The sequence below is a fragment of the Podarcis tiliguerta genome (genome assembly GCF_965153285.1).
Source record: "Podarcis tiliguerta genome assembly, chromosome: 5".
Classification (NCBI taxonomy): Eukaryota; Metazoa; Chordata; class Lepidosauria; order Squamata; family Lacertidae; genus Podarcis; species Podarcis tiliguerta.
Window position 1 is genome coordinate 48,308,290 of NC_139538.1, and position 13,059 is coordinate 48,321,348.

General features: G+C 40.4%; 1 protein-coding gene across 39 annotated transcripts in view; it reads left to right on the forward strand.

Moving 5' to 3' along the window:
- The window catches only part of TCF7L2 (transcription factor 7 like 2), a 204,769-nt gene that overhangs the window by 80,017 nt on the left and 111,693 nt on the right, over positions 1-13,059 (forward strand). The window lies entirely within an intron of this gene.

The window sequence follows — 13,059 nt, forward strand, 5'->3', positions numbered from 1 at the left end:
TCTATATTCTGTTCAATGAAAATGTCCTTGCCATTTTTGTTCCCTATTGAGCGCATTGAATGTGGCGTATTCAAATAGGTAACCTCCCCCATTTCTAGAATACCTATAACCTTTCAGTGAGCTGGTATTCTTCTGCCTTTCCCTTAAACGCATTTGTTAAATTGACTTCGTGGGGTGGGGGGAGAACCTCTAACAGTAGCAATTTACTTCACTCTTGTATCAATTAAATCAGAACTGGAGCTACATCTGCTAGATGGTTTGAGAATTGAGGGACTGCAAACATTATCTGAAATATCTACTGTTTAAGAAAAATTTAAATTACTGCTTGCCTGTGCTGAAATAATGAAAAAAAAGGGGGGGACAAAACACCCTGACTTTATATACTGTACCTCTTAAATTAAAATTTTTATTCTCTGTAATGAGTCATGTTTGTTCAGAAGCAGCAAGTTTTGAACTTCATTGAACATGGCTGGCTTTCGCATTGGTTTCAGTAGTTCAGCTAAGTCTGAATTCAACCTAGTAAGATTAAGCTGCAACCCTCAGCCTCTTTTTTTTTAGGAAGTAAGGCTTCAATCCTAATTCTATTCACCAGAGACTAAGCTCCATTGAGTTCAATAAATCTGAATTCTGAGCAGATATGGGCAGGATTGTGCAGTATATCCAACTGAATTTAGTTGGATTCTACTCTTGTGTGAGCAAGAGGCATATTAGACCATTTGTAGTGTGTTTTCTCCCCCTCCCTTTTTAAAGTGCTCTAGTTTTTCTTATGAGAATATATTCTTGCTCAAAGTGCTTGGGCAAGATCACAGGATTAGAGTGCTAAGACCATTCCCAAGACATACTTCTGTATTTTTGCTATACAAAGACTTACATTTAAGTTCCTTTGTACCTGGCAAAAAATCATGCCATGCCAAAAATAGTGGTATTTTGGTAACACACACAGCTTATAAAACGGAAACTCTTCAGAAATTCATCTGATTCCCTCCCTCCCTCCCGGAGGCAAGACTTTTGAAGTCAATGTAAATTTTACCTTGAGGTGAGTTTATAGTGAGCAACTGTCCTGACATTTCATTGTGTAATGAGCACATTCATAAACTAGGTTGGAACCTCGGGAAAAAAGTACTATGGTGCTATAGAAGATCTATAATTACGTGTATGTTTTTGCTCAAGGACAGGGGAAATCTTGCTTTGAAAATGCAAGAGGGCAGGAATAACTTAGGACAAAAGTTTCTAAAAATCTCTCTGTTCTCAATATATTAACCTATCGATTTTCACCATAGGAATCTTTGCACTGTATTCAAAGTCATGAGCTGAATTTGGACCACAAGGCAATTTTATCTGAACATTCACTGTTTTGACCAGGATAGTGATAGAAAGTTTGGCCACAGCTGCAATAGTTGCGAGAGGATGGAGTTACTACGTTGAAATGTTTTATTTCCCTTGGGATTTGCATTCAGTTCCTGGATGAACCAACTGTGTGTGTTCCATATTGGCCAAACCTTTTTAGTTAGAAGTACAATAATTTATCAGCTCCTAGTGAGATGTTGATTATGCAGCAAGGTACACATATAGCACATTTTGAGACAGTTCGTCTCCCCTCACTATAGAAGAACGGCTCTTCCCAGTCCTAAAAATTGAATGATATAAGCAGTGAAGTCATTCTCAAATTTGAGGGAAGGGATGGACTAAATAAACTTTTGCTCTTTGAGGGGAAAGGTGACTCTGAGAAAAATCACACAACATTTTGACAGCATATTTATTTTTGCAGCGTATTTATTTTAAAACCATTTGTGCATCACCCTTTATGTGGTTCTCAACAGTTTTAAACAATATTTAATACACAGTAGGAAACTTGCATAAAAATAAAACACAGAAGGAACAGTAAGAACTGTTTGGAGGACTAAGAATAAATAAAATAAAAGATGGTACAGTGGAAGACATAGGTGAGTAAAAGGATATTTGCCAGCTGTCAAAAGCATTTATTATTTAATTTCTGCACCACTTACTATATTAAAAAATATATCTTAGTGGTATATAGAAAACTGAAGCAACAGCAGAAAACTTAAAATATTACAAAAGTACAGTTACATTTAAAAAGTTACATTAATGCAAAGTTACACATACACACACAACCCTACCTCAATTCCTTTTCCTTCTGACATACCCTCCCTCTCACCCAGGGTCCAAACAACCCCCCCCCCCAAAAAAAAAGTTTCACAATGAGAAGAGTTCCTAGTCTCTCACTCTAGACTTGTATTTTATGGGCAGGCCGAAGCGGATGGTACTTCCTCAGGCTGCCCATAGCTGTGTCTTGTTCAGCTTCACTCTCCAAACCCAGCTCCAGGCTCTGCAAATTTAAGGAGCTTCCAAGTGGGTCCAGAGAATGGGACAAGGGCTCGCTGTCACTCACAGATTTTTCTTCACCCTCCGTCCCCTCCTCCTTTTCAGCAGCCTCAGCTTTTGTAACTGTAGTCAGTCAGTGCCCCACGGAAAAGGGCCTGCGAGGCAGAGAGCAGGTCTTCCAGGACTCACAGCCAAGATGGGAGATTAGGTTTAAGTGAGCTTCCTTGTGGAGAGCGTTCCACATGTTGGAGCACCATAGCTGCAAAAGCCCACAGTCCAATTGTCACCAGCCTAACCTCAGAAAGTTGAGGGCCTCTAGAGATGGGTGTAGCATCCAGGCTAAAAAAACTGGATAAGTCTTCAAAGGCAGCTCCCATGCAAAGCACTGAACTAGGCAGCCCTGAGGTGAATAACACTGGATAGGTTACCTTGGGGCAGGAGTGGTTATGGCTGGTGCACCAGCAAGTACAAAGCCCTAGACTTACCTAATAAAATCCTGTCCACAGCAGGCTGATTTTCTGGATTGGAAGAACAGTTGAGCAACTGTATCTTTGCTTATAAACATAGAGCCTCATTACTGTTTTCTAACACTGATACAGCACTTCCACTGCAGCTGGATTTTGGGGAAATAGACCCCGAGGGGGTTGGTGCTACTAGCAGGTTCTTTTGCCATAGGAGAGAGGTGTGGGGACTAGGTTTAGATGTGTAACCATCATTGCCATGTGTCTTCTGCTGGTGCCAAAGTGGGCCAACACTGAATTAGAACGGCACCTACAAAACAAGAGAGATTCAGCATTGCTGCTGACCTTGTCAGCAGCCATTATCACAAGACTTGTGGATGGGGTGGGGGCTGAAAGGATCCCCCCAAAACTTCCCTCTGACTTTCTACCCTGGCCAAGGGGTCACTTACCCCTCCTAATAGTTTAACACCACTGTCAAATCTGACAGCGCTCATCATGTGTTGGGTGACTTAAGAGTCCATAGAAATGCCAGCATGGAGATAGATAACTGACTGCTACACTTGTGCTTCTTTTGATTGGGACTAGTATAGGAGATGTACCGAAATTTATACTACTAATATGGATATACAGACCATCGCAGATATCCTGCTGCCTGACTAAGTTCTTTGTGCATATCCGTTCTTTTATTATGCATTTATTCAGCACCATCAGTGTGCATGGCACTTAGCAGTTTATGAGAAGACAGTTCCCTGCCCTAAGGGCCCTGCAATCTAAATTTAAACATAGAATAAACAATAGAGGAAAAGGAGAGAAGTGGCAGCAGTGGTAAATAGAAAATCAGTGTGCAATTGTTTCAATTACATGTGCCTTAGCTTAGTTATATGCTGTGGCTGCAGTCCCTTATCCACTTACCTGAGAAAGACTCTGAGTAGGTGTGCAGGTAATGGTGGTGTAAGGCATGGTGGCACAAAGCCTTCATGGAAATGTGAATTTTGAGGAGGGATTTGAAGGAAGTAAGAAATGTAGCATCACATGTGTCTGCATCCCCCCGCGCACATTTTACAGCCAGACACTATTATTTTGGGTCTTATATCTGTTTACTGGTGAAAGGTTTGCAGCACTGTCAGCTTTTGCAAAATGTAAAGCGGAAAAATGGATATTTCTGCCTCCCCCCCCCCCCTTTTCAGGCTCCTGTCCTCAAAAGTTTACTATGGAGAGACATGCCACCCAACTAACCCCCTCCCCCCCGCAGCTATTCTTGAATTTCATGCAGCATGTGTACCTGTTTCAGTCCTTTCTTCTTCCCAGGGTCTTCAAAGCTACCATCTTTGCACACAGGCTGCATGTTGAAATCCTACCAGAATCCTGTGGTACTACAAAGGGAAGGGTTTGTGCATGTTTCATTTCATTCCTTACAACGAAGAATGCTGCATAATATGAGGTCAAGGAGGGCTGGGTATTAGCATGCGTTGCAAAAGGGCAGATTTTGGCATATAGACATTTGGAATAGCTTTGTAGCCCTTTATGAATACTGGATGTGATAACTATTATTGCTTCAACATGAGTCACAATGGAACTGTTCTACTAAGGCGTTTGGCCCAAGTTAACCCTTGTGAATTATAAACTGCACATGATATTATTTAAGTGGATGTTAATGAAATGCATGTTTATGCCCCCTGAATATGCAAATGACATCAGGACACAGATGAGGGCAAGGCCAGGGTAAATGTGGAAAATGGTACATGTGGGTCTTATCTTTCAGTATGCATCTGCATGAACAGAAAGGGAAGGCCCATGTTGCCTGTTTGGCATTTTGCTTCATAGCCACCATTCTTGGGGGAGTAAATGACAGCTTTCATATGGTACTTCACTAAATCCCTGTGTGTGTTGGGTGTCTCACAATGGGACCATGCTTCTGCCCGGAGATAAAGTGCACACTTTAAGGTTAAACGTTTCTAGGCTGATGAGAGTAAGGGAGGTTGGACTTTGTTCCAGAATCAGTACCCAAAATAACAAATAACTGCTGAAAAGTGAAGGGTCTGTTTTCTAAGCAAGATAAATGGCAAGCATCATCCCATTCATGACTGGTCTTCATTGTTGAATTTTATCTGTGTAGTTATTTCACAAGTGCGTATCTTCAGAGATAAGCATTTGCAGCAATTCCTGCAACTTATTGTGCTACCTTTTTGGCAGTGGAAGGAACCATCTGGTGACTCAATGATATATTCTCAAGGTGGTAGTTTATATGAGGATTGAGTTGAAATAATGCCTCATCCTGCTTCAGAATATTTTGGCGTAGCCAACATACATGCACAGTGACTGTTTCTTCTTTCCCATGTATCCAGCAAGCCAAAAGTATTCAAATGTGTTTGGGCAATAGTAGCAATGATTAGGGTAAACAGTCTGGTATTCACCAATGGAGAGCATACCTGCATGGTAGCACATACTCACCTGTGTGTCTCCAGTATGGGAAACAACATTCTCAGTGATTAGGTTGAACCCTTGAAGCACTTATACTTTGTAGCATCCTTTTTTATCTGTGAAACAGGGTCTGTCCTTGCATCTTTAGTTGTACAAGTGGAGTGCAGGCGGGTGCTGGATGTTTGTGTCAAGCATCCTGAAGTAGAGTACATGTCAGGGTTTTAGGTAGACAAGTGTAAGACTTTAAGTATTTATTCTACATCTTTATTTTGCACCTATTCATGCCAAGTGCTTTGTTTTTGTTCAATACATTCTTCTCCATAGTTCCTGTCACTAGTGTTCACCTCTGTATGCTGTAAGCATGCACAAGATGAGGCCTCAAGGTGACGTTGCTTAACATCCAAGTTATGGTCTCCCTGCTTCATGTTTATAGGTTCCTGCTGCACTGTGATCAGAAGAATGTGATGGGAGGAGGAGACAAGTTTTTTGGTCTCCCTTGAGTTCTGTGAGTGGTTTGGTGTTCTGCTTTATTTTTCACTTGTACCACTGTCAAAGTCGGTGCAGTCTTATGTTAGAATTTGAGGTAGGACTCGATCCTTAGGGAGTATAAAATTTGTAATAAATAATAATTACTCCTCCCGTTTTGTCCTCTGGCAGTTCAGACAAGCTAGTGTGGATGTGCACAAGCATCACAAAGTTGCACTATCAGTGGTGATGGTGTGCCTTGTATACTGGAATAGCCTGGTTTTCATCATATACTGGCTAGGAAGGCTTTGGGGTATTTGGGAGTTGCAGTCTAACAACCTTTGAAGGGTACCACTCTGGCTGTCCTAGCCTTAGAGATATGACTGTCTACCCCTCATGTTCTGCTGTTCATCCCCAGTGGCTACAACCTAATGACAGTTGCCCTTATAGGAACATATAAGCATTATACAGAGTCTATGAATGGCGATGGATTTTCATGGTTTCAGATAGGGGGCATTCCCAGCCCTCTCTGGCTATGCCAGGAATTAATCTTGGCACCTTCTGCATGCAAAACAGATACCCTAACACTGGGCCACAACCCATCTTAATATTCCTTATGACGAGCTTCAGACATCTCTATATACAGTTAATCTTCAGAGAGAACTGAAATTACAACTTTAAATAATCACTAATTACTTTGGTATGCCTATAACTGGTGCACTGCAACTGAAACCAATCTCCTCTTCTTTCAGTGCTTACATTGTCAGCCAACATGGCATTATTTGTAGTAACTTGGAAATAACTGTTACATGGTTATATGTGACAGGTAATATTTCACTATTTATTCACACTCTTATTTACAACATTCAGTAGCTGGCTGAATCCTTGGGAAGCAACAGGTAGGAGGAGATTTCATTCCATGTAGCTCAGGTGTTATTTCACATATTATAATATGGAACTTGGATCAATGAATTAAGCTGACAAACAGAAATCCAAAACACTTAGGATATGGATTGTTAACACATAATAAGGCATCTGCCTTCTTTAAAAAAAGTAGAAGCAGAAGAAAAGAACACCAAGTCGCTGCATTTCTCTGTAATCTTCTGCTGAATGATAAGTCTAGGATATCAGAGTGTTTTGCAAAGAATAGACACTGCCATGTAAAGTCTTGAAAAGACAAACCAAGTACAGCTGTTGAATGTATGCTTCCTACCATCTGTTAAGAGTTCACGTCTTCTATCAGATTACACTGTTGTTCAGTGTAATTGCATTGCCTTAGAAGGCATGGCCTTGGGCATTCCAGAACCTTGGCATTTTGGTAATCTTCATTCATACCCTAAGATTGAAAGTCACTGATGGAAAAAGCCTGAATGAATCAGTGTATACATAAACATTGCAGGAGTACTTAGCTACTGTGCTAGAGTTTATTCAGCTAAACTTCATTTAAAACCAACTGTACATTCCAAGCAATATGTAAAGGAGTGATTCCTAAAACAATGTGTTTGTTTTGATGTCCTAGTTCCTGGGTTTCAGTCAGTGGGAAATGTAAGACTTCTTGATTAAGCTATGAGCAATGGATGTTTGAGCAATGGTATAATGTAAACATACAGGGTGGAATTCAATGTAGTATGAAGGAGATAGTTCTGTCTGTGCAAGCCTTTCTGTTTGCCCGGTGGAACAATCTCGCCTTGAAAACTGTGTTTATTGCACTTTTTTTGTCAAATGGAAGGGAATTTGCAAAATGTTTGGAGGATAATGGAACTTACATAATACTGTGCAATACTCTGCAATTCCCACCGTGGTATTCTCTCTTGGTTGCTAAGTGGTTAGCAGAAATTATTCACAGATTTTTTGGGGGGAGAGGGTTCTGTGGAATAATAAGATGTGGGGAATAATTTTCAACTATTAGAAGCTCTTGGGAATGATATTCTGCAATATTTAGGCCCATTAGTAAAGGACTGTTGCTTGGCTCATAGTGAAGATCTGTGGTGCCGTGGTTGTTGATGTGTGAGGCTGTTCCATCCCAAGTGTTGCCTAATCAGTGTGGGAGAGTTGGCTGGGCTGCCTGATACAAGACTACTTCAGGCAAGTTGTAATTAAAGCTAAAACTGAATGTAATCTGACATAGTGAAAGAGATTGGAATTAAGTAATTATAGATTTGACATTTGAGCCATGGACTGCCCATTGGCTGAATCCAATTCAAGAAATAGGTGTTTAATACAATTCCCAATGTAAACTGGAAAAGCTGAATCAGTGTCTTTGTAAAGTAAGGATGCAGTAAGATTTGGGTACTGTTCCTAAAAAGAATTTAAAAAAAGAATTACCACAGCTGTCCAGGTGCAACCTAAAGAAAATGACAGATCTTTGATATTATCAAGGAAGTTAGAATCACTATTTGCTGAAGCTGCTATAAATTCATAATGTTACTTTGGTGAATACAGTTCAGGAGCTTTGGGTGGGCATTTTGTGTTGCTCTTCAGGCATTTTGCCCTCTGTATTTATCTCACGTTTCTACTGTCCCTTCATATTTGTAGGAGAGAATAAAAGCACTGCTCAGAAGATTCAGTGTAAAATTTAAATTAGATGTGAACAACTTGCTTATGGGCTATGTCTAAAGACTGTTGAGCACTAATCCATTAGATTGGAAATAATAAGGTTGTCCAGGAAAGGCTTTTCTTGTCTCAAAGCCATATTTTGACAGAAGTGTTAAAAAATGTTCTAATTCTGGACTTTAGGTAAAAAAAAATTCTAGAGGAATAAAAAAGAAAGAAAAGAAAGAAAGAATAGTTCCTGACCACGGAAGCACAGTATCAAGACCATTAAAATTGCAATTTCCCCCTTGATATTATTTTACATAAAGAATTTAAAATCATATATATTATCACATATAATGAAATAAAATGTGAAGACACAAGAAGAACATAACCAACAGCATTATAAAGTTCTTAAATGCATTTTGACTGTGTGGTCGTCTTCAGTTGCAAATAACAGTAGTAAGTAGATTAGCCGCTCCAGGGTGGCTCCAGAATGGATTGTATTTCAGGCTTGCTAACATCAGGGTTCATGGTCATATGATCTGGGAAAATACTATGATGAAAAATCCTCCAGTCACCAGAGTATTGGAGCCTGGACAAGAAAAGTTCTAGATAGAATCCCAAGAACCCACTGCAAATTCCTTTGAATATCCATCCACATAGGCCTTTCTGTAGAAAGGGTGCATATCCAACGGTGTATGGAATGCAAATTTGTATACAGGCAGTAGGCAAGGACTGTAGAACCACTGCCAGTTAGGACTTTCTGGTGCATATTCAATGTATCTCCCTGTAGTTTTCATACTTAAGTGAGTTAGCGGCTATAAGCACCGGTGAATATATGTAAATTGGGTCTCAATATTGCATGTTTACAGAGGTTATATATTCCATGGTATTTGGATAGTGAAAGGCCTCTTGACTTATTAAACTCTCTCAATAGTAGTAATATATTTATCCTTCATTATCATCATAATACTAACAAATATTGTTAGACACTTCTATGTTATTAGGTCACATCCCTGTTCCTAGGTACTTACATATTCAAACTGCCCTGTTGTTACTGCATGTTGCTACTTGCAGCAGCAGCAGCAGCAGCAGCAGCAGCAGAAGAAGAAGAAGAAGAAGAAGAAGAAGAAGAAGAGGAAGAGGAGGAGGAGGAGTTTGGACTTGACATCCCGTCTTTCACTCCCCTTAAGGAGTCTCAAAGCAGCTAACAATCTCCTTTCCCTTCCTCCCCCACAACAAACACTCTGTGAGGTGAGTGGGGCTGAGAGACTTCAGAGAAGTGTGACTGGCCCAAGGTCACCCAGCAGCTGCATGTGGAGGAGCAGGGAATCGAACCCGGTTCACCAGATTACGAGTCCACTGCTCTTAACCACTACACCACACTGGCTCTCGCAAACATTACACGGTTGTACTTTGCTATCACAGTTTTAGCGAATTATGGCACACTACTTGGGATTATTAAATGGGCCACCCAGAAGCAAGTTGCCAGACTGCCATCCTGAAAGAATTTGTAGCAGCGTCCTGGTTGCAATGGCTTATTAGCACTTGGATATTTTCAACAAGCTCAGAAATCTTGATTATTATTTTTTTACTTTTAAGGGTATTGAACTTTCAACCCAACTTGAGCAGTAGTAAGGTCTATTAAGCAAGCTTATGGTTTACAATAAAAGGCTGGTGTATTTTGAGTTGACATTTGACATTTTTGCCCCATACTTAGGGAATCTAGGCACAAGTAGGCATTTCAAGCTTTCCCAATATTTCACAATCACAAACTTCATGCAACATGAGACAAAATTTCCAAAAGTGGTAAACTGTTGATGTATAACATGTTTCTGCAAAGTTATTATCTCTCGATGCACTACCCAAGTCATGGACCTGGCATGATCATTCAAGGTTCAATTGAGCCAAGATTCACAAGGCTCTAGTCCTAAATCCAAAATGCATGAAACAGTAATACATTAGAAATGTTTATAGGATATATTCATTTTGTTTCCTCTAACCGTTGAAAATTTTCAGCTAGCTCTGTACTGACACTTGCCAGCCTAGTTCCCAGCTGCCATAAACTGCAGCCAGCACAGTCATTCTGCCTAGGCATGGTCAGAGCTGTAATCCAAAAGAGTTGGGATACACCAGGTTGGGACAAGCTGCCCTGCACATGTGAAAAGAAGATGTCCAGGACTGCATGCATGGTTAGCTGTAAGACACAAATACTAGCAGTTCACAGCTATTGTTTTAGATATTAATGCTGACAACAGTCTTGTGTGGGATGGACCAAGTCCTGGGCCCAGCTTGGTTATGGCACCGTTTGTTGTAGCCATTAGTGGGGTATATAGCTGTTAAGATGTTTATGTTTCAAGCACATGGTGTGTGCACAGGTGTGTACATGCATTAAATAGGAGGGACAGTAAAAATAAATAAATAGGAGGGACAGCGCAGGAAGTAGCAGTGTGTTAATTAATGCACAACGTGCGAAGTATCCCTCAATTTTATTGTATCTAATATGCAAAAAGCTGCTTACAGACGATGGAAGTCTGAATGCCTGCATTGAAAGCACCCTCCATAAAGCCTGTATAATGTTGCTGTGTGCATGTTGTACCTCATTGCTAAGAGAGAGAGAGGGAGAGACCTCCGTGAAGAGAATGACAGGGTTTGATATAAACCAGCAGGACTGCATTTCTGCCATTATTCAACAGTAAACCCTTTCACAATACCATATGCTGTGCATTCCATCACAGCAGTGTAGGGTGTGATATAGTTAAAGCACATTCTGCAAACAGGAAATGCTGGTAACCACTGTGTGTGCTTTTCATGGAGATAAAGTAATGGGAGAGAGTTAAAAAAAAAATATACTGCAGTCTTGGCAAAGGGAAGGAAGGGGGAAGGTATGATGTGAGACTGGGAGAAATTTCAGACCTAGAGCTACTAATATATGTAGAAACTCAGGTTGAAAATGAAGCGACTCAGCACTGAGCAACAGGTGAAAGTACTGCTTTACTCTTGAGGGATTCTCTGTTACTACTTTGCAGTGTGGTTCTCCTTTGCCCTCATGGAGTAGACCCATGTGGGTGGCTTTCATCCCCGCCCCCCTCCCCGCCAGTGTTTTCCTCACACACTCCTTTGATTTGGGTTCCAAAAAAAATTGCACAAGGCTTATTTTTAAATGTTTGTGTGCTATTTAAAAATAAATAAATAAAGCGTGAACTTTTTTCCTCCCCTCATCTTGGCAAGCCCTGCAAACATTGGTATTAAAAAATATTTTGTTACTTTCCTTGGCAGCCTTCTGGAAAGAAGGAGTTGCAACACCAGCCTAATAGGCAATATTCCAAAAAAGTAAAGGAGATGGAGCAGTTGAGAGAGAGAGAGAGAGAGAGAGAGAGAGAGAGAGAGAGAGAGAGAGAGACTTTGAATCATAAACAGACACCATGGCTTTAATAAAATAAATGAAGTGAAGCCTTTTGAGCTCTGGGTGGACTATGTTGGTGCAAGTCAGGCTTTACTAGTGGTAGTGAAAATTGACAGGCTGAGAACTGGGACATAAACAAAAATGTCAGTCCCTGGGAGTCTTGTTCGCTGGACAATGTCTCAATTGTTTCCTTGATTTTTCGCAGGCAGCAGGGGATATTGGGAGATTAACTGTTTACCATCCATACAGGCTTTAGAGGTGTTTGCAGGAAGAGGTGGCAGAAAATAGTGTTTTCTGTTTGGAAGCGATTAAACATGTCAGTGGGGAGATAAGGAAAAGGTCACCCTGCTCTCCACATATTTGTCTAGCATTCAAGTTGAAAGCCCCATGTGTTTAAAAAGTTTTGCTCTCTTTTTTGCAAACTGCCTTTTTTTTGCATTCTGCAAAGCAGGTTGTTAGAGAGAGAGAGAGAGAGAGAGAGAGAGAGAGAGAGAGAAAGAAAGAAAGAAAGAAAGAAAGAAAGAAAGAAAGAAAGAAAGAAGGGTGCAATGTTTCTTTGGAGGTGGGGTGAGCCAGATTTTTATAAATGTTCATTGGAAAGATAGAATCAAGCCTGCAAGGAGTTTCTTCTTTAATTTAGGAGGCAGTGTTGACAAGACAGTTTTGAAATCGGGCGAAATCTGAGAAGCAGCAAGTTGCGTCAGTATTTTAGCCACTTATTTGTTTTATTTTAAAAATATACAGTATCTAAAGGACAGGGAGAGACTGGCCACTTAGTCTTCTCCTCATACTGGAACTTTCTTCATTACAAAAGCAAGCAACAAGAGTCTATAGCATTCCAGCTGTTTCTGAATGTGTGTCTGAAACAATGGAACTTCGAAACCCTTCTGTCAGCATCTTTTAAATGTATGTTTTGTTCCAAGGGAGGAAGGAAGGGGAAGGGGGGGGGAGCAGGAGAAGCTTTTTTCTTCGGGGTACAAAGATGTGGAGCTTCACTGCAAAGAGATAAAGTCTGTTTTTAATAATTTCTTCTTTTGTCTCATAGTTAATGCACTTTAGGGCTAGAAGACAGTTTTTCATACAAAAGTCATGAGGTGATGTGATGCTGTTAGTGGGAGCAGAAAACTTAATTTACTGTATTTTTCCCCAGTTTCCCTTCCTTTTTGAAACATCTTGCGTCTGTTCATTCTCGGTGTCCCCCTTGATTTCATCTGCCTTGTCAACTGCATTGAAAGTGTTATTTGCATTTGGTAGGCTGCTAAATTCTATAGTACCCCCTCTTTCCGGTCAGAAAGGAAATCACTTCCTAAGTAAATATGACAACTTGCAGCATGGTACAAATCATCTTAGGGACATAGTTTATTTATCTATATATAACACTATTTTTTTTCTTTCAAAGGACCGTTTAAATTCTGGCAGTGCTGCTTT